Below are 27,997 nucleotides of genomic sequence, written 5' to 3' on the forward strand. Positions count from 1 at the left end.
CAACTTCATGGTTGTTTTGGGGTTGAAGGAAAAAAACTTTTCCTGCCACCAACTCTGTATGTCAGAGCACTGCACCATTCATGTTCCAGTAAGCCAGCCTGTGCAATGTTGCCCTAAATTACACCTCACAAATCAATGTGAGGTGAGCCTAATCAAGTTTAAATGAAATTAAAACTCCGATGTTCTACGCGGGAAAAAGCCGATCATCTAAGATCACATCTCAATCAACCCAGCTAGATCACATCTCGCACTACGTGGGAGATGTGATTACGAGGCTAGGCATAGTGGAGGACTCCGATCAATTTTGTTCACCCGGAATTTTTTACGGTGCAGCTAAATACAAGTCTGCGACCATTATATATATATATATATATATATATATATATATATATATATATACAGGCTGTTTCGGCGAACACTCTCAAAATTTATTTAAGGTTGTCTGTGGCAGATAGCCCAATTCTAGTTAATGAGCTGGTCTACTCGAAGAGGCGGGCTTTAATTGCACAATAAATTGAAAAGCAAAATCGACTAATTGACAAAAATTCACTAATTAAGTTTTTAACTAATTATCTGATGGCCCATATTGCAATTTACAAATAGTAGCCGTGGAGTTCGCAAGGCGGATCCACTTGGAACGAATTCCCGGGATGACACCAGTTTCGAGATATTAATTCCCGAACTTTGCGGAGAAATGCATTGGCGTATATATATATATATATATATATATATATATATATATATATATATATATAACTTTACGCAAAAAGTACGACGCACAGCTGCAGCGGGAAAAGATTAGCACACGCGACTAATGACCGGAGCAGGGAAATTGCGGTACGTAGGCGCTCTTGCCACCGTACGCGCTTGTTTTTAAAGTGCCAGATGATTTATGTTTCAAAGAGGGAGTAGCTGGCACTCTCGTTTTAGGCGTACTAGGGAACAACAACAACAGCGTTGCGTACCGCTATTTATCTGCTCGCATGAGCGCTCACTTGTGCTAATCTTTTTCCGCTGCAGCTGTACGTAATGATTGCAGGATATAATCCTAAAGTTAGAAGCATCTTGAAATGGCACACAACGGGACGGCACAACAGAGAGCAAGACGAACACAGGTGCTTGGATATTGTTATGTCAAAATACCCCCCCTCCCCTCAGCTAGCCCAACATTCAACTCTTTTAAATCCTAACGTAGGATTTCCCAACGGCTGCTGACCAGCGTTTGTGCCAATCCAGTCCACCAACCGAAACGTGCGAAATATTTTGCGCAAGAACTAGTTACGTCATACTTATTTATCTTAAGTTGATCCGCCGGTTGCCAGAGTGATCTCGTGACATATAAAGAAAAGGAACCTGGTCCTCGATGCCCGTTCTTCTCGTTTAAACTATACAGGGTGACCCAGCTAGCACAAAAGCGATAGGAAACTGCTTCCATACCGATTTTCCAAGACTAAATGAACGTCTGAAAGACGCACTAAAAAATCCGTGCAGTCCGTTTAGAAGGTGATAAATGGTCGTATATTGTTGCTAATGTCCGGCGGATATGACTATTGCAAGTTCTAGAACCCTGCTTAAAGTAGTTTCGAAAAATCCCGTCTTGAAATGGGATTTCGTAAGACCATTAGAAGCATTTAAAAAGTACAGATTGAATCCTGCTACAATCGGGATCTTGATATCCATTTTCTTTCCCCCTCCCCTCTAGCGCCCCTTCGTCTCCCTTTCCTTCCCTCTCCCCATGCCCCTGCGGCGTTTCGCCCGCCGGCGGCCTGCAGGTTTTCGTTGTGCAATACACGAAACATACAGCAATAAAATTTTTTTATTGCAAAAAGTAAACGCGACGACTAGACAAGCTAGCAATCAACATTAAATGTGAGTGCCTCCGAGTAACGTCCATTACAGGTATCGACCTTGATAAACCTGGTTTCGAACAGGCTGCTGGGCTGTAGCTCCTCAATTCAGCAGGTCTTCTTACTGCAAAAACATTAGGCATGTGTAAAACGCATGTTAACTGAAGCACACTTTTCTTAGTGAACGTTCAGTTTTTCAATGCCTTGGCAATAAGCACTGCAATATATCTTGGCAATGGGCAGCACTACAATATATTGGTCCAAGCACACAGTTTTCGAGCATTTCACCTTCATTAACATGGTTCTAACATTAACAGATCACAAGTGAAACTCTCTTCTGTGGCCTTGAAGACATACTTTACATCTAACTGAAGGTGTCGCATGTACAATCGGCAACCAATGTAAGTGTCGGCTGTTTTGCTAGCTTTCAGGAGGCTGTTGTGTTGACTAGTTGGCGACTGGTAGATGACAGCAGCCTCCTAAACATGCGCGAAGTAGGTACCAATTAGCATTCAAAGAAAGGAATAAATGCATTTCTGATAATGTTGTACGAGAAAATAGGTAAGTGCGGCTCTGCAAAGGCACAGCTTCAGCGTAACAGCATTGTACCCCACCCCAATTTCATTTGACACAGATCAAACAGCCAATTCAGAAATGGCAAAGGCTTGAGCATATACCTCAACACCAGCCTATCAATATCAAACACATCGCATACTTCAAATTGAGCAAATATATTGCGATTCCTTAAAAAATAAAAGGCAGCAGAGGAGTGCAACCTTGATTGAGTAACTGCGACCATTTGCAGCACGGCTGCTTCAAGCGGATACAGTAAGAACTTCAGTTGCTTGTAATTAAACCATTAAAATGTTGCACGCCTATGACTTGCCTGCTTGAAACCCTCCACAAAATAACATTGCCAAACACTTGTAAAGAATTTTTTTAGAAAAACAGTGAGTCATCCACACATTTCACTTGGTGAGAACATAAGCCGTAATTTTCACCCACTTTCACTAACTTTGACCTTGGGGACATTTATAGTTACGCAAGCCAATGGGTTAACCTCCTGCAGTTTATAAAACAGTTATGCACTCTAGAGTGCTTGCATATGCAATTTATTGCTTACACCGAAATGAACCCACACACGGCGCGCGGCGACGATTTCATCGCCGTTGCACTTAAAGCCTCATTCACACAGCCGTCAAACGCTCCGTGACGTCACCGTCACGGCATGATGATAAGTGGTTCTTGAGGGAAAGGGAAAGGTTGGCGCTATCTTCTGCAGCCCTTGAGGGAGCACGGCTCAGTGCCAAATCATCCGTTTTCGTCAGGGGAGAGGGTTTCCGAGTCGTTTTCCCCTCAAAAACGGCTCGCCGGCGACGCAGAGCGGTGCTCTACGTTTCCGTCGCCAGCACGGTGACGGATCCCCGCCCCTCAAATATCGACCAATCAGAAATTAAGAAGCCGACGCTAAATACAGCCATATTACAAAGCTGAAGCTGGCAACAGCAGCGGCAGCTGGTTTGTTTACATTATAGTGTTCTAGAATATGGGTAGTGGGCTCAGATGACGGCTCCGCTTGAGGCCCTTGATGTCGCCTCCGAGAGATGGCGCTTCAAACATTCTCACCTGAAACGTTTTGCAGTCTTGCGCCTACGCTATGCGGGTTATTTCACTGCGTAGCGTAAATCAAAATAAGTTCTTGCTATCTGTATTACCGGAAAGGCGTAAATTAGCATTTTGTGCTATATATAAACTTTACCATTGTGACTGCGACGGCTCGGGCGGCGTTATCGATGGCCTCGCGAGTGGATGAATTTGGGCGCTGGTTCGCCACCGCAGTGGGCAGCTTGCGGCAGTTTGTAGCAGTTACTGTGACGATAACATGAGCACGATAATTCGTTTTATATATATGAGCACGATGATTCGTTATATATATTGACACGTATACGTGTTTATCTTTCACCGGTGGCCGCTTTCCATCGGCTAACAAATGTTAAACGTTATTGCTCGGCGCAGGACGCGCCTGTATCGGAAGTTTCTAGAACGTTATCGGATGCTTCTTTCCGTTGCCTGTTTTCACCGACGCTTATGTTATCTGATTGTATGACCGACGCGAATTGTCTAGAACTTTCTGGAAGACACGCGGGCACCAGGGAATAATCTGGAACATTCGATGACTCATGTATAAAAGCCGACGCGTTTCGCCGCTGAGCAGATTTTCGACGATCGCCGACTGTGTTCGCCGCTTTCGTTGTGCTTCGAGTGTAGCTTGCTTTTGTGGAAACAGGTTCGCCCAATAAAGAATCAGTGTCCTAATACACAGTTTTACGACTGTTCACTTCAGCGTCACTACTACGTGACAATATACAGGGTGTTTCAGCGAACACTTTCAAAAATTCTGAAAGTGTACCTGTGGCCGATAGCCCAATTCTAGTTAATGAGCCGGTCTACTCGAAGCGACGGACATTACTTGCGCAAAAAATTGCAATGCATAATCGACTAATTAATAAAAATTCACTAATTAAGTTTTTAACTAATTACCTGATGGCCCATATTGTAATCTACAAATAGTAGCCGTGGAGTTCGCAAGACGGATCCACTTGGAACGAATTCTCGGGATGACACCGCTTTCGAGATATTAATTCCCGAACTTTGCGAAGAAATGCATTGGCGTTCCAGTTAATTTTGTCCTTCAATGCATAAAGCGATTTTTTCTTAAGAAACTAACTGGAACGCCAATGCATTTCTCCGCAAAGTTCGGGAATTAATATGCCGAAACTGGTATCATCCCGAGTATTCGTTCCAAGTGGATCCGTCTTGCGAACTCCACGGCTACAATTTGTAGATGACAATATGGGCCATCAGGTAATTAGTTAAAAACTTAATTAGTGAATTTTTATTAATTAGTCGATTATGCATTTAAATTTTTGCGCAAGTAATGTCCGCCGCTTCGAGTAGACCAGCTCATTAACTAGAATTGGGCTATCTGCCACCGGCAACCTTAAAGAAATTTTGAAAGTGTTCGCTGAAACACCCTGTATATATATATATATATATATATATATATATATATATATATATAACGAACGAGAAGAAAGAGAACCGAGGGGCCCGATTATTTTAATAAGCATATCATAAGAAGCCAACAAACAATAACACCAAGGACAGCCTGTTGTCCTTCGTGTTTTTGTTTGTTGGCTTCTTATGATTTGCTTATTATATATATATATATATATATATATATATATATATATAGTACTAGTTATCACCGTGTAATCGTCCACTGCGGTCCACTAAGGCCAGCGTCGAGCTAGCGCCGCTCGCATTAGCAGTGGACTGCTGCCCAAGCTGACCGCACTTGGTCAAGTTGCGGGCAGTTTTCTTGCATCATAAATGCATATACACGACGTGTGGGTACACATCGCCGAAAGAAAAACACGGCGCATATATTTATGCAAAAATTATTTTCCTTAAAATATAAAACAAGCTTATTTCTAATTGTATAACTGTAATTGAATTCGAGCAATGATTTCAGCGAGCAGGCGGCATTGCTCTTTGAGCGCATAAGATTGCTTTTGTTTTCGAATGCACTTTCAAGTTCGTGCAAATTTATTAGGAACAGCGTCGAAACAAAAGCGATGTACACTATTGTTGCAGCATTGAAAAATAAGCAAAATCAGCCCAACGAAAGAATACTCAAAGTACTGCACAGATTCCAAAAATATTACAAATCTCCAGCTGCTAGTGCATGTGGAAAATATTTCTTTGTACGTACAACAATAACAATGTTTACAAAATAAAACAAACCATTTTTTATTGCGATAGCAATTACATGGACACTCAAAAGCAGATTTCTGCCGTCGGCGTCGCCGTCGCCGTGAGGTTCCGTATGACGTCAATGGAGATGAAATCGTCGCCGCGCGCCGAACGCTGTATGTGCGAGTGAAAGGGCGCGAGGGACGCGCTCTTTCACGGGGAGTGAACCCACGGTGGAGAACAAACGCGCGTTCTGCGCCGTGCTTCCTTAAGGGCTGCAGAAGTAGGCGTCTCTTTCCTCCTTTACAATCACCATATATGTAGAGCAAACGCGCCTTCTTCCGACGCGCGAGAGGCCGTGGGGGAGGGGGGGAAGAGGAGGGGAGGAGGAGGGAAGGGAGGCGACGTTTAGCTGCGACACCTAGTGCCTATTTATATCAGAGACTCCGGCAACAGTCACCAACGCCGCACGCATTTTGAGCGAACGCGGGCAAAACGCCGACGGCGTCGACAACAGTTCTGCGTGTTGCCGGTGCAGCTAGCATGTCCAAGTTTATACAGCTGATAAAGCTGCTATCATTACTCCGCATAGCTCTCTACAAATTTGCTATCGCAATTGATGCTTCGCCTTTCAGGTGAAACTGCGACAACTTTTTTTCTCACAGAGCACACACTAGATCCAAAGCACTTTAAGAGCATGCCTAAGAATATGGAGTACGGCGAAATGAAAAAAAAAAAACTCTTTGCCGTTAACGACGTCAACGAAATCTCTAATTATGTAACGCGGCTCAAAGTGCAATTGGCACACGGCACATGTCTGATCAAGCTTCTTGTCTTCACGGTGTAAGTTTCTTTCTCACTGATGTCTCCTATCTTCGTCTTGTGGGGCGGTGAAAAGAGACGCCTTCGGCGAGTCTTTCATTCGACTATAGCCTGTCCGGCACCCTGGTGAAAAACAGTAATTGCGCCGGAGTTTCTTAGCGCACCGTAGAATGAGCACAAAGGAAGTCCGAGGACGTTGCAGAGGCAAGTCGACGAACGTTGCACTTTACAAAAAAATGTGGTTGATCCCTCTTATATAGGAATCGGTATAGAACACGAAAGTGAAACGTGTCTTCACAGAAGTAGTGTAATGTTTATTGCACATTGATATATAATGTCTATTGGTGTTTTGTGGCTAAAGCGCCCTTAGGCGTTGATGCACCCACGCTGACGCCTGGTGGCACGTCTCCTCCATCACGACTACCAACGTCGATGACCATGAGCAACCGTCGTGCATATGGAAGCTGCACTACGCTGCACACGCTAGCACAACGCGAAAGACGAAGCACGTAACTGACACACTAATACAACGCGCAAGACAAAGCACGTAACTGAATCGTCACCGAGTCAAATCAGCGCGTACAGCGCGTCGTAATTGCAGCCTCCGCGATCAACTTCAGAAACATTTTCAGAGCTAATTGCGGAGGCCACGCTCCGCTGTGCTGAGTACGGTGAACGCCACCACCTAGGTGGCGTTGGTAGTGCTTCTTGATGCCAGCGTTAGCCACCCTACCAGCGTCCCTTCGAATGCTGGCATCGAGGCGTCGTAGTGCTGAGACCACCGAAGCGTTCACTGTCGGTGCGCGTTAGTGTCATAATGCAGCACTTCTCTTTTCTGCTCGTAGGCGGCGGCACCGCTCCGAGCAAGAGCGCGGGTACACGGAGGAGTGTTAGATATATAAGGCGCGTCTGTGTAGCTCTCTGCAAATGCGTTTGTGGCGCAATGGGTTAAACGCTCGGCGATCTATCGTCGCGGACCGAGAGGTCGTGGGTTCGATTTCCAAATTTTGCATGTTTGTGGAACTTTTTCTTCTGGTTTCTTTCTTTGTATTATGTTCGTGTACATTGTAAGAACGTCATTTCGTATTTCCGTATGACGTAGTTCCGTGACGGAAATACGTCAGTTAAGTCTTGGTGGACCCCGGCATAAAACACTTTCGTGTTAAAACAATCAAAATCAAGTCGATTCGCGTCCTCGTGTGCAGACTGCAGCAAGCGAATGGCAGTGCACGGGTCTTCAGGTGGAACTAGCTCCAGCGCCCCTAGCGGCCTCCGGCTCCGGCGACATGCGCGGCTTCAGCTGGAAGCGTGCGCCGCATAGGGCAGAGAGCACACTACCCAATATTCTAGTACACTGTAGTTTACATGCGTGCCAGCATTGGCTCCACGTGCGGCACGTCGAAAACTCAGCTGTGCGTTTCGGTGGTGCTCAAATGTGCGACATGGACCACGCCGATGGCCGAACTTGCGATTCCTGCACATTTTTCGCCCCCACGTACTTGTTCGTCACCGAGCTTTGCGCCCTTGTTGCGGTCGCGTATTTCCAATTGCTAGTAGGTACAGCGCTCGACCGCTGGCGCCACGCTGCGCCGCTCGCGCGTACCATGTTTCGAGCCGCCGCCGTTGGAACGGAGGAGGCGTTGACAGAGAAAACCGAGAAAACGCTGGGCTGGTGGTGACTAGCCTGCTGTTGGGATCGGTGGTATTATAAACGCATCACTGTTTTGATGATCCAAATATAATCTCACTATCAGGGAGGGAGCAGTCTACCTGACTGGAGCAGTATTTTTTTATTTGCGGTGTTGCTACGCTGCGCTCCGCAACACCCCAACGACCGCCGCTTCACGTCGGCGCCCGGTACCACGGCTGCCGCCGTGGCACCGGGGTTCAAGCGACCGCGCTGGCAAACAGAGAGCAAAAAGAAGGGAAAAAGCGTGATATTAAGAAAAAAAATTCTAGCCAGGGCGGGTTTCGAACCCGCGTACGCATGATCCCGAAGCGAGCGCCGTAACCACTCAGCATTACAGCCACGCTTCCAAAGGCTGCATTCGTGCGAACCATATGATTGCGTTCGAGCGCCCTCGGCGAACGGAACCACCTAGAAACGCGGTACGCGCGAGCGGCGCAGCGTGGCGCCAGCGGTCAAACGCTGTATTTACTAGCAAATGGAGTGTTGCGTTGCCGGTCTCCACTTGCAAATCAAGAACAGCAGCAGCAAACCGCTCGGCATTGCGAAAGTCGCCTATTCGTACACTGCTCCGTCGCACCTGCTGTGCGTTTTTTTGACGTGACGGTGACGTGACGGAGCGTTTGACGGCTGTGTGAATGAGGCCTTATACGGAATATCACGGCGACGACGACGGCGGCAAAAATGCGCTTCGAGTGTCCATACAATTGCTATCGCAATAAGAGAAATAGAACAGCGGCGGAAATTTGTCTCTCTCAAATGGCAAGGTCGCCGTTTCTTCGTCGCGCCGTAACACGCGTGTACGAGTCGATGTCCAAGCCAACGCTGCGGCTGCGACGCAGAGGGAAGCAACGACGAAGGCCCACTCCGGGCAACGAAACTGCCCACAATCGGCCGACGCTCGCTCCAACGGCGGGAAACGAAAGGGCGAGGGCTAAGCTGGCACCGGGCCGGCGGGAGCGGCGGCGGGCGCGCACGGACACAGTCGAAGGTGGGGGAGCTACGACGCAGTTGAGAGGGAGGGTTAGGGGAGCCACCGAAGCGACGGGGTCACCGCTGTCGAATCCAAATCCGCTTCCCTGCCGCCCTCCTCCCGCAGCTTCGAAGTGTCCGCGCGCGCCCGGCGCCGTCGCCCGCTCCCCGAAGTCTCGTTTTCTGCCAATAGAGAGTTTTAGCAGTGCCAAGTTACCGTACGGTAAGTGCGGTAATACCGTACCGGCCGAGCACTGCGCATGCGCGCACTTTACCGTACGGAAAGCATTTCCGTACGGCGTACTTGACGGGAAGGTGTCTCTACCGCAAACGGTAACGTGCGCACCATGTTTTGCGAGCCGAGTCGGACCATAGCGAGCAAGTAGCGTCCGCCAGAGCTCAAGCCGTGCATGTCCGCGACTCGCGTGCGTTTTTCACCATGGTAGGACTAAGAAACGAGTTAACTTTAATTCACCTTCAGCGACGAAGCGAAGTAACGCCACGTATGACAGCCCTTCTAACCGAAAGCATAAACTTGAGCTAAGCTGAACTGAATTTGTCACCGTACCCTTCGTAACAGGCGAGTAACATACTCACGCCGAATAAGAAAAAACTAAGTTTAAAATAGAGGAAAACCAAGCAAATAAAAAGAACATAAAGCATAGCAAGAAAAAAAAAACACACTTTGGGTTGGTGGCGCCATCTAGTGACGCATACTTTACTTAGACGGGGCTACGATTCTTTATTGCAGTAATTAACAATATACTACTTATCTGCTGGTGCAAAGTGTTCCCAGCGGTGCAATTTACAACTAACAGTCCTATCTTTATTGACCCTTTTCGCGGCGATCCCGTGGGCGCTGGCATGTTTGATCACGTGGTGGCGCGTCCATTGCTTGCCTCAACTGCCTCCGCTGCCTCCTAGTTTACAATAGAACTGTATGACGCCGGCGCGGCTTGAAAACCTCTGTTTTTTCGGAGATATCGTAGACGGTGACTAGGTGGACGACACGAAGCTTTGATCACAGCTTCAGAGAACATGCAAAAACGCTTTCGGAGCTTATAAGGCTATGTTCAAACGGCGCAAGCAGCGTATATGGTGCTTGTTCTTAAAGCGGGGCTTAATGTGTATTCCAAGCTATCCAAGCTTTCCGATTATGAATTCAGTCAGGATTAATGTGTTTTGCTCTTTGTTCTTTATTCGGCAAATATTTTGATGCAGTGGCTTGTCAGTTTCTGACTCAGTGACGTTCCTCGGTGCGGCTACTATCTGATTATTTTCTGCCTAATCGCTCGCGGGTGTGCTCAGTTCCGATAAATTTGTTCTTGCTACGCACAAGGCTTGCAACGTAGCTGTTTTGTACATTGTAATACTTTGTAGCAAATATATATTACAGCTAGTAATTCGCTTACTCTTGTGCACCGTCACGAAACATTCAGCTTCGACCATTCATGTGCCATAGGTGTAGTCCGTCATTTATTGTGCGTATACAGTGCGCATATATTCAAGTGTGCGCCCATTCACTTATTCTTGATACGTCGGCGATAGAGTGACCGTAAGTTTTCCTGCCATTTGGGACAGATGTGTATAGATAACGTGCGCGAAACTTACTATGACAGAAAGCGGCGCTACGCCCTTTGTCATTGTTTAACGAGTGGTACTCACTCTTTCCGACGTTCTGGGGATGAAGCCCTTTCTTTGAAGGTTAGCGATACAAGGCTGGCGGATGAGCAAATTTCTGTATCCTCGAAGAAAGCCGTACATCACGAAGTGCCGGTAACACGTTCGGACAGTTGCAGCAGCAGTCCGCGAACTTGGTCACACCGATTCATTCTATTCCTTAACATGCCAGTCACTATTTTTGCAGCCAACTACTGCACATGTCTTCAATCCACATGATTCAATCTAGTGCTAAGAGGTTTAATAGCAACGGATGCAGGCGAACGGGTAGCAGTCACAAGCGTTCGGCCAAGGACAGCAACCACGAGCTCATGCCGGTGGCGATGCTGCTGAGGCACAGGTTACTCTTCTTCATTACAATCGCCCTCCTCCGAAAAAGGCGCCATCCTGGCGGCTTAAGGCGAAGACACTACTAGTGGGTCGTAGTACGGCTTAATGCGACAGACGTGGACAAGTTCGCGGCCGCGATTGCGCAGGTCTGTCGGTGGCTTGAGGGGCTCCACGAGGTAATTGACGGATGACGTTTGCTCCAGAACGCGGTAGGGTCCGAGGTATTTCACGACAAGTTTTGCAGAGTGGCCGGGTGTGGTAGCGGGTACCCGAAGCCAGACCAGAGAGCCAGGGGAAAATGTAGGTGCAGAACGGTCGCCTGGTTGACGGGATTGCTGCTGCCACTGGTCCTCGGTGGAAAAAGAGCGGGCAAGCTGGCGGCATTCCTCAGCATGTCGAGCAGATTCAGACAGCGGAGTACTTTCGGACACATTAGGTTTATATTATTACGATATCACCGAAAGATGTTCAAGGGACGAGCCGCCGCGAGAAAGACGATGAAGTGTGTCTGTGCTCTTGGTGCGAGCGAGTGTGGGCCTGGCTGTCTGGCTCCAGTGTAAATAGCCTGTAAATAGCCTCTTTCGTCTGTGTCCTTCCACACGTAACATTCTGGTGGAGGTTAGCGATCCCCGTCCTCGCCACGGAACTCCGAAGTGGTCGGTACATCGAGCTTGTCACCATGCCCCCCGGTGACGAGACCGCCTCTGCAACGGCTTCGGGTCGTCCGACTACTCCTATCGTCACGGTTGCCCAACATCGCGACCCTGGTGTGTTCTCTGGCCTGGAGGGACAGGACGTTGACGACTGGCTCAAGCTATATGAACACGCCAGTGCTAATAACAGGTGGGACCCAACGATTATGCTCGCCAATGTCATCTTTTATCTCGGCGGCACCCCACGCGTGTGGCACCCAACACATGACGACGAGATAACAAGTTGGGACACTTTCAAAGAAAAGCTACGGGACCTGTTCGGCGACCCTATTGGGCGCAAGGTTGCCGCGAGAAAGGCTCTTGCTTCTCGTGTTCAGACCTCTACAGAGCCGTACGTTTCGTACATACTCGACGTCTTGGCTCTCTGCCGCAAAGCTGACGATGGTATGTCTGAAGCAGATAAAGTAGCCCATGTGCTAAAAGGCATTGCCGACGACGCTTTCAATTTGCTTGTTTTCGGCAATGTCGCGACTATCGACGCCATCATAAAAGAATGCCGTCGCCTTGAACACGCTAAGAGCCGCCGTATCACACCCCACATCACGCGGCTACCCAACACTGCTGCTACGTCGACATATGAGGGTCGACCGCGTCAGGCCACTACCTGTGACGACGTGACCCGTATTGTTCGCCGCGAGCTCGAGGCCACCTGTTCCCCAGCTTTCTCCGCGACGCCTCCCGATCCGCCAGCTACCACGATTGCGATGATTCAGGCCGTCGTAAGACAGGAATTTGAGAACATGGGTCTGAACTCCGTGTGTTCCACGTCTCAACCTAGCGTTCCCCAGTTCTCTTGCTGCCCTCCTCGCCCTCGGCAATCCTTTTCTGCCACATCTCGCCGCAACCCGTCCGAATGGCGTACCCCTGATGACAGGCCGATCTGCTTCCACTGCTGTCGCATCGGCCACGTCGCTCGTCACTGCCGCAACCGGTGGCAACCTCCTCCTCGGACATACGCCGCCGCTTATTCCCGCACCTTTGAGCCTTCTGCTCCCTATGCCACCCGCCATGAACCCTCTGCCGCTGATGCCCCTGCTCCGAACCTTCGCTACAGTCGCTCACCCTCACCTCGACGCCATCAGTCTCGTTCGCCCCAACCACGTCGCTTTTCTTCGCCGCCTATCGCCTCCCGGATGCCACCGGAAAACTAGGCACTGCAGCTTCTGGAGGTGAAGCTGCGTGGTCGACCCTGCCCTCAAATCCTCTGCTCACGTTGCCTACGAACGAAAACCTTCTTGACGTTGACGTCGACGGTTATCCTGTCACTGCTCTGATCGATACAGGGGCCCACATTTCAATCATGAGTGCTGCCTTCCGACGACGACTCAGAAAGCTCCTCACCCCAGCGTCGGCACGCGTCGTCCGCGTTGCGGATGGCGGTACTGTCCCTATCGTCGGCATGTGTACGGCACGTGTCAGCATCGCCGGCCGCCACACTCCTGTCCTCTTCACCGTGCTTGCTCATTGCCCCCACGACCTAATTCTCGGACTCGATTTTCTTTCTGCGCATTCTGCCCTTATTGACTGCTCTGCCAGTACCCTTCGCCTTGAGTTGCCGATTCTCGCAGAACCTCCTAATGAACCCCAGTGCCGCTTACGCCCCAGCGACTTTATTCGCCTACCACCAAAGTCAATAGCCTATATTGAACTGTTGTCTTCCCGACCTGTTCCTGATGGCGAGTACCTCGTCACTCCTCTGCCCGAGATTCCTCTACAGTATAACGTCACCGTGCCTCACAGTATTCTTACTATTACTAATAACTGCACTCGCCTGCCGATCTTTAACTTTGGGTTGGCAAAACAAATTCTCCCGCAAGGTATTTGCCTTGCCAACGTTGATTGCCTCGGCGACCATCAAGTGGCAACTTTACCAGCTGATGGTTCTTCCGAGCTCGGCGTGTCCCTCGCCCCAACGTCTGGCGCCGATCCCAACATAAAGAAAATGGTTGCGGCGGACCTGTCCTCTACACAGGCTGAAGACCTTTGCAAAGTGTTATCGGCCTACCGAGATATTTTCGATTTCGACGATCGCCCTTTGGGCCAGACGCTCGCGGTCAAGCATCGGATTCCAACTGGCGATGCTACGCCTATTCACCGACGACCTTATCGCGTTTCTGCGTCGGAACGCCGAGTAATTCAAACTGAAGTGACCAAAATGCTAGATAAAGACATCATTGAGCCTTCTTCGAGTCCCTGGGCGTCCCCTGTGGTGTTGGTTAAGAAGAAGGATGGCACGTGGCGCTTCTGTGTAGACTACCGACATTTGAACAAAATTACTAAGAAGGACGTCTACCCGCTCCCACGTATCGACGACGCCCTTGACTGCCTTCACGGTTCCAGCTATTTCTCTTCTATTGATCTTCGCTCTGGATACTGGCAGATTGCTGTTGACGATATGGACAGAGAAAAAACCGCTTTCATAACACCTGATGGCCTATACCAATTTAAAGTAATGCCGTTTGGGTTATGCAATGCCCCTGCCACCTTTGAGCGTATGATGGACTCCTTGCTCCAAGGTTTTAAATGGTCCACGTGTCTCTGTTACCTCGACGACGTCATCGTCTTCTCGCCAACATTCGACTCTCACCTTGAGCGTCTAACCGCTATACTTGATGTATTTCGAAAGGCGAAGCTGCAACTCAACTCGTCCAAATGTCGTTTTGGCCGCCGCCAAATTACTGTTCTGGGCCATCTCGTCGACGCTTCCGGAGTGCAGCCTGATCCCGACAAAACTCGCGCCGTCCGAGACTTTCCGGTTCCGAAGACAGCCGCAGACGTTCGCAGTTTTGTTGGGCTATGCTCGTACTTTCGTCGTTTTGTCCAAGATTTCGCGGCAATTGCTCGACCCCTCACTAATCTTCTGAAGAAAGGCGCACAATTTTCGTGGGGTACTTCAGAAGCCACCGCCTTCTCTCGTCTCGTCACTCTTCTCACCTCACCACCCATTCTCGCCCACTTCGACCCTGATGCCCCTACAGAATTGCGTACCGATGCCAGTGGTCATGGTGTAGGTGCCGTCTTAGCCCAGTGTCAGCGTGGCCAGGATCGCGTTATTGCTTACGCAAGCCGCCTCCTGTCACCATCGGAGCGCAACTATTCCATTACGGAAAGAGAATGCCTTGCTGTTGTTTGGGCAGTTGCGAAGTTCCGTCCTTACCTTTACGGTCGTCCTTTCTCCGTAGTCACGGACCATCATGCCCTCTGCTGGCTCTCATCGCTAAAAGATCCTACAGGCCGGCTTGGTCGATGGGCTTTGAGACTACAAGAATTTTCATATTCCGTGATCTACAAGTCTGGCCGCCTGCACCAAGACGCTGACTGCTTGTCGCGTTACCCTGTTGACGACTCTGACACCTCCAATCCTGACAATGCTGCTTGCGTTTTCTCAGTTTCCCAGCTCCTTCATTTCGCCGACGAGCAACGTCGTGATGCCTACATCAGAGCACTCATCGACCGTTTGGAACACTCTCCGGCCGATGCTACTCTATGCCTCTTCGTCCTCCGCGACGGTACTCTGTACCGTCGTAACCTTCATCCGGACGGCTCTGAGTTCCTACTTGTAGTACCTAAACACCTCCGCTCAACCGTTCTAGAAGAGCTTCACGACGCACCAACGGCAGGACACCTCGGCGTATCTCGAACCTATGACCGAGTACGTCGCCGCTTTTTCTGGCCGGGCCTTGCCCGTTCCGTACGGCGTTACGTCGCCGCTTGTGAACTTTGCCAACGACGCAAGAAGCCTTCCCAGCTCCCCGCTGGTTACCTGCAGCCGCTCGACATCCCGGCCGAGCCCTTCCATCGTATTGGCTTAGACCTTCTCGGCCCCTTTCCGGAATCTACATCAGGAAACAAGTGGGTTGCCGTCGCTGTGGACTATGCGACCCGCTACGCCGTAACACGCGCTCTTCCGACCAGTTGCGCTACTGACGTCGCGGACTTCCTCCTCCACGATATCATTTTGATGCATGGTGCTCCGCGTCAAATGCTCACCGACCGTGGCCGTACGTTCTTGTCCAAAGTCATTGACGACATCATGCGTGCCTGCTCAATACAGCATAAAATTACCACCTCCTACCACCCACAAACGAACGGCCTCACTGAGCGTCTGAACCGCACGCTTACAGACATGCTATCGAAGTACGTTTCAACCGACCACCGTGACTGGGACCTTGCTCTACCTTACATTACCTTTGCGTACAACTCTTCCCGTCTCGAAACTGCTGGCTTTTCCCCGTTTTACCTCTTGTATGGCCGAGACCCGACGCTACCACTCGACACTGTGCTTCCGTCCACCACAGCTTCCACTAGTGATTATGCCCGTGATGCAATCGCCCGTGCTGACCATGCTCGCCAACTTGCGCGTGCTCGTCTGCAAGTTTCTCAAGAAAAACAAAAACAACGCTACGACCTCCGTCACCGTGATGTGCATTTTGCGCCCGGCACCCTCGTGTTGCTTTGGTCACCATCGCGTAAAGTTGGCCTTTGTGAAAAACTGCTCCCCTGTTACACCGGCCCATATCGCGTACTCCGCCAAGTGACCGATGTCACCTACGAAATCGTTCTCGCCAAGCCCACTACGTCCTCCGATGTGACCACCAGTGATATTGTCCACGTCGCCCGACTCAAACCCTACAACTCTCCAAGCGCATTGGATATTTAACAGCACCGTGACGGTGCTTTTGCCGCCGGGGGGGTAGTATTACGATATCACCGAAAGATGTTCAAGGGACGAGCCGCCGCGAGAAAGACGATGAAGTGTGTCTGTGCTCTTGGTGCGAGCGAGTGTGGGCCTGGCTGTCTGGCTCCAGTGTAAATAGCCTGTAAATAGCCTCTTTCGTCTGTGTCCTTCCACACGTAACAATATGAAAGAATTGTATCGAACGTATTAGATGGTTCTCGGCCATATAGGAGAAAGTACGGGGAAAATCCAGTAGTTGCTTGGGCCGCAGTATTGTACGTATACGTGACGAAAGGGAGAACTTGGTCCCAATTTGAGTGATCAGAGGCGACGTACATTGATAGCATATCACCAAGAGTACGGTTGAAGCGTTCTGTCATGCCGTTAGTTTGCGGATGGTACGCTGTACTTATGCGGTGAATGATTCGGCATTCGTCGAGTAGTGCCTTCAAAGCATCGGCAAGAAAGGCTCGGCCTCTATCGCTCAGAAGTTCGCGAGGGCACCGTGGCGCAGAACGAAATGGTGTAACAGAAACGATGCAACGTCGCGGGCGGTGGCAGTCGGCAGAGCGGCGGTTTCAGCATAACGGGTCAAGTGATCCACGGCAACAATAATCCAGCGGTTCCCTGCTGGAGTGGATGGTAGCGGTCCGTATATGTCAATACCAACACGATCAAAGGGACGACTAGGGCAGGGAAGGAGTTGTGACGGGTAGACTTGTCCGGGAGGTAATTTTCGGCGTTGGCACTGAGTACAGGAGCGAACGAACTTTCGTACGTAGTTATACATGCCGCGCCAATAAAATCGGAGGCGTAGTCGAGCGTAAGTCTTGAAGAGGCCGGCATGCGCGCACTGTGGGTCGGCGTGGAAAGCGTCGCAGATAAGGTCACGGAGATGTCGGGGTATCACAAGAAGCCACTTGCGTCCGTCAGAAAGGTAATTACGACGATAAAGAAGGCCATCGCGAATGCAGAAGTGGGTAGCCTGGCGGCGAAGAGCGCGAGATGGTGAAGAGGTGGATGGATCAGAAATGATGGTGATGAGAGCACTGATCCAGGGATCCTTGCGCTGCTCCGACGGCATGTTGTGCAGTGCATGTGATGCAAGTGCGGGCTCAAGGGCGGATAGGCAAGCGTTGTCAGCTGCGACCGGTGAGCGAGAAAGGGCGTCAGCGTCCGTGTGTTTGCGGCCAGAACGGTAAAGAACGCGGATGTCGTACTCCTGTAGCTTAAGGGCCCAGCGAGCAAGACGGCCAGACGGGTCCTTGAGGGTGGACAGCCAACAAAGGGCGTGGTGGTCAGTGATGACGTCGAAAGTGTGACCATACAAATAAGGGCTGAATTTCCCAAGGGCCCAAATAATGGCTAAACACTCTTTCTCTGTAACCGAGTAATTAGCCTCGGCTTTTTTCAGAGTTCGGCTCGCGTAGGCGACGACATATTCATCGAACCCCGCCTTCCGTTGCGCGAGTACGGCACCGAGTCCTACGCCGCTGGCATCGGTGTGGACCTCGGTGGGGGCGGCAGGGTCGAAGTGGCGGAGGATAGGTGGCGAGGTTAGCAGGCGGCGTAATTTCGTGAAGGCGTCATCGCAGGCGGGCGACCAAGCTGAAAGTTCGTTGTCGCCGCTTAGAAGGTCTGTCAGGGGTGCAATTATGGATGCGAAATTTCGAATGAAACGTCGGAAATACGAGCATAAACCAACGAAACTTCGAAGCTCCTTTAACTTCTTCGGTTTTGGAAAGTCAGCGACGGCGCGGAGCTTGGCTGGGTCCGGAAGAATGCCGTCTCGCGAGACAACATGGCCAAGAATGGTGAGCTTTCGGGCGCCAAAACGACATTTTTTTAAGTTGAGTTGAAGTCCCGCGTCAGTGAGACATTTCAGGACGTGCTCGAGACCGCTGAGATGTGCATGGAAATCAGCGGAAAAGACAACGACGTCGTCCAGGTAGCAGAGACATGTGTTCCATTTGAGGCCGCGCAAAATATTGTCCATCATCCTCTCAAAAGTGGCTGGAGCGTTACACAGGCCGAAAGGCATCACCGTAAATTCATATAATCCGTCAGGCGTCACAAATGCTGTTTCATGCTGATCAGATGGTGCCATAGGGACTTGCCAGTATCCCGAACGTAAATCCAACGAAGAAAAGAACTCCGCTCCCTGCAAACAGTCGAGGGCGTCGTCGATGCGCGGTAACGTGTAAACGTCCTTGCGCGTTATCTTGTTCAGGCGTCGGTAGTCGACGCAGAACCGAATAGAGCCATCCTTTTTCTTAACAAGAACGACCGGTGACGCCCAGGGACTGTTCGAAGGCTGTACAACCCCGCGCTTGAGCATGTCATCAACCTCGTCATCAATTACACGGCGCTCCGAGGCGGATACCCGATAAGGGCGTTGCCGTAGAGGTGCATGACTGCCGGTATCTATCTGGTGAAAAACGGTAGATGTGCGACCCAAACCGGAAGCAGGGCTGTCAAAAGAGGCGCGGAACTTCTGAAGCAGAGCGAGCAGCTGGCTTCTTTGTGAAGATGACGTTTCATCGTCGATGGAGCGGTTGAAAGCGTCGCGCAGGGACTGATGAACCGCAGGGTCACAAGAAAGTGCGCTAAGGTCTGTAGGAGTAGAAGCCGCAGGAGCGTCAAAGATGCAAAAGGTGTCGACCGGCTGAACAAGGCCTAGGCATTCGCCATGAAAGAAAGGTAAAGGGCACGCCGTGGGATTGTCGACGAGCATCTTCGTGGCGCCACTGCGAAGAGTAAGGAGAGCAAAGGGCAGCGGAGAGCATTTGCGGCGAAGGAACACTTTAGAGGGCGTAAAGAGAACAGTGCCCTCAGAAATAGCGGCGCACGACACAGGGACAAGCAGGGAAGAGCACGGAGGAACGGCATTGTCTTCGGACACAAACAGTTTATCACTAGAAGGGTGGTCGTCGATTGTCTCAAAATCGTGAAGCGCAGAAAGTTCAAGTTCGGCGTGGCAACAGTCAATAACGGCGTTATTATTTGCAAGGAATTCCCAGCCTAATATAATGTCATGGGAACACGAGGGCAGGACGACGAATTCGACAATATACAGAACTCCTTGAATGAAGACTCGAGCAGTACATGCAGCGAGAGGCGTAATGTTTTCAGCGGTCGCGGTTCGAAGGGAGAGGTCGGATAAAGGCGTCAGAACTTTTTTTAGTATGCGACAGAGTTTGGCGGAAATTACAGATACTGCGGCTCCTGTATCGACAAGTGCCAGGACGGCGACTCCTTCGACATACACTTCAATTACGTTGGCTGGAGAGGGACGAGGACTTGAGCATTTCGACGTAGACGCAGTTCGTGCCTCGGGAACTGCGGCCTTCAGTTTTCCTGCTCGGTGGGTCCGGCACGGCGACGCATCGGAGAAAGCGAGCGACGACGTGGAGATGGTGAGCGGCGGGTAGGCGCGGGTGAGCGATCAGGACAAAATAAGAGGTAGGAAGGCTGGAAGGCGAAGACGAAAATTGAGCAGGGAACGGTGGCGCTCGCCAGATGTTCGGGAAAGGAAGCATGCGACGACGGCAATGGCGCGCCACATGACCAGCACCACCACAAGCAAAACATATTGGACGGTCATCGAAGGTGCGCCATTGTTGGGGGTAAGCTCCGACCCGTGGCTGAGAAGTCGGAAAATGCTGTCGACCTGGTAACGGCATAGGATGCGGCGAAAAGGTCGGTGGTCGATGCATAGCGGGCGGCGCGAGCGTTTGTGGGCGAGGTCGGGCAACTGCTTCTGCGTACGTGAGAGGTGCAGTGACTGGCGTCGGATCACGTGCTGGAGGAATGGCTTGCGAAACTTGCTCCTGGATGAAGTCGCGGATCGTAGGTGCCAAAGCGGGTGGTGGTTCCAGGACGCAAGACATCAAAGATAGCTGGCGAGCAACCTCTGCGCGAATGAATTCCTGAATCTTCAGAAACAGGGCAGCATGGTCGTCGCTGACACCAAGGCTGGACACAGAGTCGGCGGGCGCAGGGGGACGTCTGGTGTGAAGCCGTTGCCTGCGCAACTCGTCTTAACTCTGACACAATTCGATCACTTCAACGACAGTGCGAGGACTCCGCAGTTCCAGGGTGGTCGAAACCCAGCACCTCCACCACTTGCTAAGAGGTTTAATAGCAACGGATGCAGGCGAACGGGTAGCAGTCACAAGCGTTCGGCCAAGGACAGCAACCACGAGCTCATGCCGGTGGCGATGCTGCTGAGGCACAGGTTACTCTTCTTCATTACACTAGAATGATTGGAGCACAGTGTGTTAGCGAAAACTCAGTTGCATTTCCGACAGCTGATTGCACAGAAGCAAGGTGAAAGCGGTAATGGTTTCGTATTCCTGCGCGGTCGCTGAGGAGAGGCATGGCGCGCCGATGTGAGCGCCATCTCCTTTCTCTAAAACAAACTGCTCCGCGAAAAGGGTCAATATATTGCTCCGACAAAAACACCTACGCAAAAAAAAAAAAGGTTTCACGTGTTGCTGGACAAACCGTCGCGACATGACTGGCGTCCACGTTTGGAGTAACTGGCACTTCCGTGAAGAATATGTGCATGGACAAGCAAAAGCATTCGAGTATTCGCCAAAATTAATATTTCGCGCTCAGCACATAGTCCTTGCATACTGGCAAAGCCCGAATGTTAGCCACTATCATCATTACCAAGTTACCGTACGCATCGAGCATACACGCAGCTAAAACGTCTTCGGTGATCGCGGTACGTTTGTACGGAACGGTAATACCGTACCGTATACCAAAATTACCGTACCGTAAAACGGCAATGCTAAAACTCTCTATTATCGCGAAGCGAGCGTTGGCCGACGTGGGCAGTGTCGTGGCCCTCGCTCTACATCTGCTCGCGCACCGTGATATATATATATATATAACGACTCGCACCGTTCGTACGTCGTGCTATGGTGCACAAATACTTCAGAAATAAGTCCTTCCTTTAATTTGAACGGCATTTAATTGGAACAAACGTTCAGGCTCCTTCGAGGTCAAATTATCGAGATTTGACATGTATATGTGTCACGCTGAAAATTTAATTCGTACGACTTCAATATGAAATAACAGTTACCTGGGTTCTTGGAGTTCAGGAGTTTCGTGGTGGCCCTTTGGGCGGCTGCGTTTTCCTCTGCCCCTTTCTGCACCTGCAGAGGGTACATGATTGGTGTCTTCACCCTCACGCGCCTTCTCTTTGCACGTAGGTATGTGCCTGCATAGTAAGTTACCAAAAAACTCTAGTGCCTGTTACAACTGTATATCGCTTTTTCTTTTTAAGAGAATTTTGTTACTGCACAGACTTGCACACACAAAAAAAAAACGCCAGTGCGACCTCAAAATTTATTTGCTGCCTGACTGAAGCCAAAAAATGTTAAGTATCGTAAAAAGAAGATGCTGTAAATAGCTGCACTGTCTGATTATGTTACAAAAATTAAGGCAACAGTGCCTTGTTTTTTACAGGGTGTTTCATTTAACTTTAGCCGAACTTTTAAAATATGCAAGTGCCTGGACAGAACCAAGGAAATGTTGGCGATACTCAGCATTATTTTTTTGCATTGCGCCTAGTTAAATAATTTTGTTGTAATTAATTAATTTCTCAATTATTATAGTTAGATGAAAAGTGTAAATGAGAAGCTTGTAAAGTAACATGAGAAACCCCCGATACCGCTTTCTGTTGCTCAATACGTGCTACATAAAGTGTTTTTTCAACTGTGATAGATGCCCGCCAATACACGTAAACTGCCTCGAGCGGCCAGTCGTTCGGCAGTTTTGCGTGTATTCACGGGCATCTTTCATGCTCGGAAAAACACACGAGTGATCTTGCACAAGAGCGTCGACCGAAGAATACCGAGGCTACGCGAAAATTGTAGCACGTCTCATTATTCCGCGCAAAACGGGAATGTCATCGTCATCCTAACGATCACCAGTCAACGAAACGTAGAGGTAATTTTAGACAGCTTTGGCAAACCTCAATACGCACACAATAAAAGAAACGTACGCAGACGTAAACATGCCTCTTAAACAATATTAGAGATTCCAGTTAAAAGCAAGGCGCTTTCATTGCAGAACTTCATTACCGCCTAAAACTCCCGCCTGAAAAGCGCTATAACTAAACACGACAGGTGTCAAAATGGCAGTGACTACTCACGTGAGCAAAGAAGATGTGGAAGGCAGTCTGGCGCTCCGCAGTTCATGAACGAACACGCGTCAGGAACTTAACGGCTTGTCCTGACAAAAATAACGGTGAATGTAACGGCGGGTTCAAAAGTTACGCAATCTCGAGGGAAGCTGCGCGGGGGGCTCAGTCCGCTAGGCTGCTCAGACTAGAGCACTGCACGGGCCAATTTTGCACGGGCCACTGCACGGGCCAATGTAAACAGGGCCCGGGCGCGGCCCGGGCCCTGTTTTACATTGGGTGGCCCGCCCGAGCCCGATCAAAACTTTTATGGCGAGACCCGGGCCCGGCCTGGGCCCGGAAATAATCTACATTACCCGCCCGGCCCGGCCCGCCACCCCTTTACCTTAAGCCCGAGCCCGGCCCGAGCCCGGCTCGAAACCGGCCCGAGCCCGGCTCGAAACCGGCCCGAACCCGGCCCGAGACCGAGAAATACATGTTTTTCAGAGTTGAGAAGCCGGAGAATAACTCGCAGAAAGCCCGAGCCCGGCCCGGGCCCACGTCAAAAAACCCGAGCCCGGCCTGGGCCCGGGTCAAAAAGCACACGCCGTGCCCGAGCTCGGCCCGAGCCCGTGAAAAAAAATGTGGTTGATCCCTTTTATATAGGAATCGGTATAGAACACGAAAGTGAAACGTGTCTTCACAGAAGTAGTGTAATGTTTATTGCACATTGATATATAATGTCTATTGGTGTTTTGTGGCTAAAGCGCCCTTAGGCGTTGATGCACCCACGCTGACGCCTGGTGGCACGTCTCCTCCATCACGACTACCAACGTCGATGACCATGAGCAACCGTCGTGCATATGGAAGCTGCACTACGCTGCACACGCTAGCACAACGCGAAAGACGAAGCACGTAACTGACACACTAATACAACGCGCAAGACAAAGCACGTAACTGAATCGTCACCGAGTCAAATCAGCGCGTACAGCGCGTCGTAATTGCAGCCTCCGCGATCAACTTCAGAAACATTTTCAGAGCTAATTGCGGAGGCCACGCTCCGCTGTGCTGAGTACGGTGAACGCCACCTAGGTGGCGTTGGTAGTGCTTCTTGATGCCAGCGTCCCTTCGAATGCTGGCATCGAGGCGTCGTAGTGCTGAGACCACCGAAGCGTTCACTGTCGGTGCGCGTTAGTGTCATAATGCAGTACTTCTCTTTTCTGCTCGTAGGCGGCGGCACCGCCCCGAGCAAGAGCGCGGGTACACGGAGGAGTGTTAGATATATAGGGCGCGTCTGTGTAGCTCTCTGCAAATGCGTTTGTGGCGCAATGGGTTAAACGCTCGGCGATCTATCGTCGCGGACCGAGAGGTCGTGGGTTCGATTTCCAAATTTTGCATGTTTGTGGAACTTTTTTTCTGGTTTCTTTCTTTGTATTATGTTCTATGACTTATTTCCGTGACGGAAATACGTCAGTGAAGTCTTGGTGGACCCCGGCATAAAACACTTTCGTGTTAAAAACTGCTCTACCCGGCCCGGCCCGGCCCACGGGCCGGGCCGGGCCCGGGCTTTCGGGTAAGCCCGAGCCCGTGCAGTGCTCTAGCTCAGACTGCGTCGGCGCAAGCGATGACGCCGATGAGCCGTCACGCCACTCTTTGCTTTGTCAGGTAGCCGCTATGATACGTCGCGGCGCTGCATCCTCTTGCGACACACGCTGCTGCAATGCAGACAAATAGTTAGTGTGGCTTCTTACTCAGTACCTGAAGCACAGAAATGCTAGCTAATTTAACTAAGAAAATACAAAATGCGGCTGCTATCATAATGCTAGCGCCACGTTATAAAGATAATTTGAAATAACAAAAGTTGAACTTTTTAATGTCTCATTCTTGGCACTTTGCGGTAGGTAGGTAGGTTCCTAACTCGCTTTAATAATACAAAAAAGTGATGTGCAACCTGCAATGGAATTGAATCTCTGCCGTGGAGCACAACAGCCGGTGCTCTAGCAACTAGACTACGGTGTCTTTTTCTTACTTTCGGTCAAAGTGAAACCAAACAGACAAAAGGAAAACTGCGACAAACAATATCAACACATTTTACAGTTTGAACCGTCAGTCCAGCTTAGCTGACATTTTCGTTGACCCTCGACAGCCACTCAGGAACACAGCAATCACGCGTTCTAAATTTTCCTTCAAAGAAAAATGGCAATATTCGCCAGGAGGGACAGATCGCGCTGAAGTGTATCGAGGAGTGTTCAACAATGTCCTCGCGTCGATGACCAAATCAACGTCGAAAGTGCTGCTTAGTTTCCGGAGAAGTTCAGAAACTGCGACATGCGGAATGCGGTGACTTGTAACCCATGATGCAAGCCATCGGCGCAAAGCTCGTCCCTTTTGTGACGTGCCTGCTGTGTACGGTGTTTAGTTTGACAACGGGGTGGAGGCATAGGCAAAGGTGATAACTGGCACCCTTTCAGTCTTGGCTGCGTAATCTCAAACTGCAGTACTCGGAACCGCTACCGAAACAAGCAACCGAGCAGCCTGTAATGATGGTAGCAACTGCGATGCCGAGATAAGGTAGCCAGCGCTGAAGCCAGGGGAGGGGAAGGGTCTATGCTCATGCGTGATGGTGTGTAGACGAGCGGGCATTGTGCTAACCAGGGTTACGCAAAATAAATTGAGGGTTCAATTCTCAATATTATAACTTTATTGAAATCAACAAATGTATTACCCATGCTAACTAATTTTTCGCTATGGCATTGTTACAAGAATGGCGAGGCAGATAGACATTAAACTATTTATCGGATGTATTTACAGTAGCGGTTGCAGCGCTAATCAGTTCAGCTCACAGCCCGAGCCAAAATCACTCCGTCTTCTTCGTCGAGCGAGTGCGCGCGCATTGTCCAAGCGACCAGCTAATATTGATGTAGCACTACTTCAAATTCGTTTCACGAATTTCACGTCTTTATGGAAACCCATTAAGGTATCAGTGCTTTAAAAAATGTTCAAAGTGCTTTCCTTCCACAGCAACGCAAAACATTGTATTGCGGAAATAAACCACTCTCGCACTGACTGGGTAAATCTGCGCAGTACTTCTGGTCTGATGCTTGCGCAGGCAGATATTATCCTGTTCTTGATGTGAATAATATCAGTTGGCTTTGTTGCAAATGCTCGATCTTTCAAGTAGCCACAAAGACTACGGCGTTCCTCATAATCAGATCGTCGTTTTGGCGCGTAAAACCCCATAATTAATTTTTTAAGTATCTCTCTTATGCTATCTTGTAACACGACAGCGTTAAGGGCCCCGCGTCGCAGAAAATCCGGCGTCGGCGCCTAGAGTCGGCGCCCGTGGCCGAAAAAATCATCCGAAACCACCCCGACCACGCAGGCCCTCCACGTGGTGCAGGGTTTTGGAGAACAAAAATTGAATATCTCGCAGTGATATCCGCAGGAAAATGGTAAAATACGACTTAACCACAACCTACAGACATGGTGGCGTCGGACTGTAATTTGAATGCACGAGGAAACATAATTCTGTTACGAGGAACATATTCTGTTACGCAAAAGCGTTCTGCTTTTGCGGCTGCTTCTCAGGGAGCTGCCGCGCGCCTATCTTGACAGCGATCTGCGATGTGGCCGAAGTGTGCGCCCGCGGGGCCTCATCTTCAAAGCGATCTGCGATGGGACAAAGTGCATTCGCCGAGTGCCGGTAGCTTCGTATGCGCTGCGCTTTCCACGTTTAGTTCGCGTTGAAGGAGAGCCAGCGCGAAGGTCAATTTGCTCGCTGCCGCTGGCGCGCTTTATCACTCCATCGTTTTGACGAGCTCCCGCGGTCATCGAGCGACATGTCATCATGTTTACCTGTGCGCGCGTGACACCGTGCTTGTTTATTTAGTTAGTAAGCGAATATTTAGAACTTTACGCGGCCGCTAAAACTACTATTCTTATTTTATATCGTTGTCTACTAATTTGCTATCGCAATCGATGCTTCGCTTTTCGGGCGAAACTGCGACTTTTTTAGTTCTACTGTGTCTTCACCCGAGTTTTTTTATTCGGTTGGGTACCACCTTACCTCTTCGAGTATTGCTCTACCTAACCTTGTTTCAGAAAGCCTCTCTCTAAAGGCAATTTGCTGAGCTTCAATTATCTCGGCTATTGTGTTGTGGAGCCGTAGTTTCAGTAATTAATAATCCGATGTGCTAACCGGCAATCCCACTCTTGTTTTGACAAGCCTTTTAATTAATCTGTTCCACTTGTTTAGCTCTGTTTGTGTCCATCTAAGCATCCCAGCTACATATGAGAAGTGACACAAGGCGAAAACGTGGACCAGTCTCATGGCGCTCTCCTCTCCCAACCATGTAGGTGTGCTAGTGATTCTCCTCAGCAGTCTTATTACCTCCTCAGTGTTGCTTGTGATGTGTTGTATTGTTCTTCCGTTGGCCTGTTTGCCTCCAAGAATAACCCTAAGACTCTAATGGATTCGACTTGTTTAATAGTTTTGCCTGCCTTCGTGGTTAGTACTAACCTGGGTTCTTTCTCGGGAACATATCCCCTCAGTTTTCTACCCCCCTCTGCTGTTCTTGAGTACTAGGAGTTCAGACTTCTCAGCCGAGCATTTGAGTCCCGTGTATTCTAAAATGGACTCTACCTCATAAATGCTCTGCTGAAGTCTGCTTTCCGTCTGTCCCATACTTCCTTCAGCGTTCCATACAGTAACATCGTTTGCATAAATGGTAAAGTGAATGTCCTCGGTTCCTTTTAATCCTTTTGCCCCTTTTCACATCGCCAGGTCGAAAAGCATAGGTGACAAGACTGACCCTTGTGGCTATCCCTCTGGCACCGAGATCCATCTTCTTTAATTTAATGTCCCCGAATCTAAAGTGTGCTGAGCGACGGCCAAGAATTGCTTTAACCACTTCATAGAGTTTTCTGCCCAATCCCAGTTCGGAAATGACCTCAAGTATTGCTCTATGCTTAATTATGTCAAAAGCTTTTTTGACATCCGACCAGAGGGCTCTAGTGTGCTTTGGACTGGCTAAGAGCAGTTGATGTTTGATTAACAACATGGCATCTTGTGTGGACAAGCCTGGTCTGTAACCAATCAGATTATACTGTAGGATGTCATTGTCCTCCCCATATTTCGTTAACCTGCTCAATATGACATGCTCCATAGTCTTCCCTAGACATGATATTAACGAAATTAGCCTGAGGTTATCCCAGTTGAGTTGTTTGCCCGGCTTTGGTATTAAGATAGTACAGGTCATCCTCCATTCTTCTGGATATAGCCCATCCTTCCATGGTTTATTTTTGTATGTGGTCAGATATTTTAGGGAGACGTCATCCAAATTCTTAAGCAAGCTGTTAGAGATACCATCCGGGCCCGATGCC

General features: G+C 49.7%; 1 protein-coding gene and 1 long non-coding RNA gene across 3 annotated transcripts in view; one reads left to right on the forward strand and one right to left on the reverse strand.

Annotated features, from left to right (window-relative positions):
* Window positions 1–27,997, forward strand: part of LOC119463558 (probable cytochrome P450 12c1, mitochondrial) — a 97,052-nt gene that overhangs the window by 34,977 nt on the left and 34,078 nt on the right. The gene's annotated exons all lie outside the window — the stretch shown is intronic.
* On the reverse strand, window positions 1,805–22,819 carry LOC125940347 (uncharacterized). Of its 2 annotated transcripts, none has more exons than XR_007463568.1 (3): window positions 22,649–22,819; window positions 21,575–21,647; window positions 1,805–1,971 (listed from the first exon to the last, which is right to left on the reverse strand). It is a non-coding gene; the product is annotated as an uncharacterized LOC125940347 (long non-coding RNA). The 2 variants fall into 2 exon arrangements; XR_007463567.1 differs by having other exon boundaries at window positions 21,575–21,712.

This window comes from Dermacentor silvarum, chromosome 9 (genome assembly GCF_013339745.2).
Source record: "Dermacentor silvarum isolate Dsil-2018 chromosome 9, BIME_Dsil_1.4, whole genome shotgun sequence".
NCBI lineage: Eukaryota > Metazoa > Arthropoda > Arachnida > Ixodida > Ixodidae > Dermacentor > Dermacentor silvarum.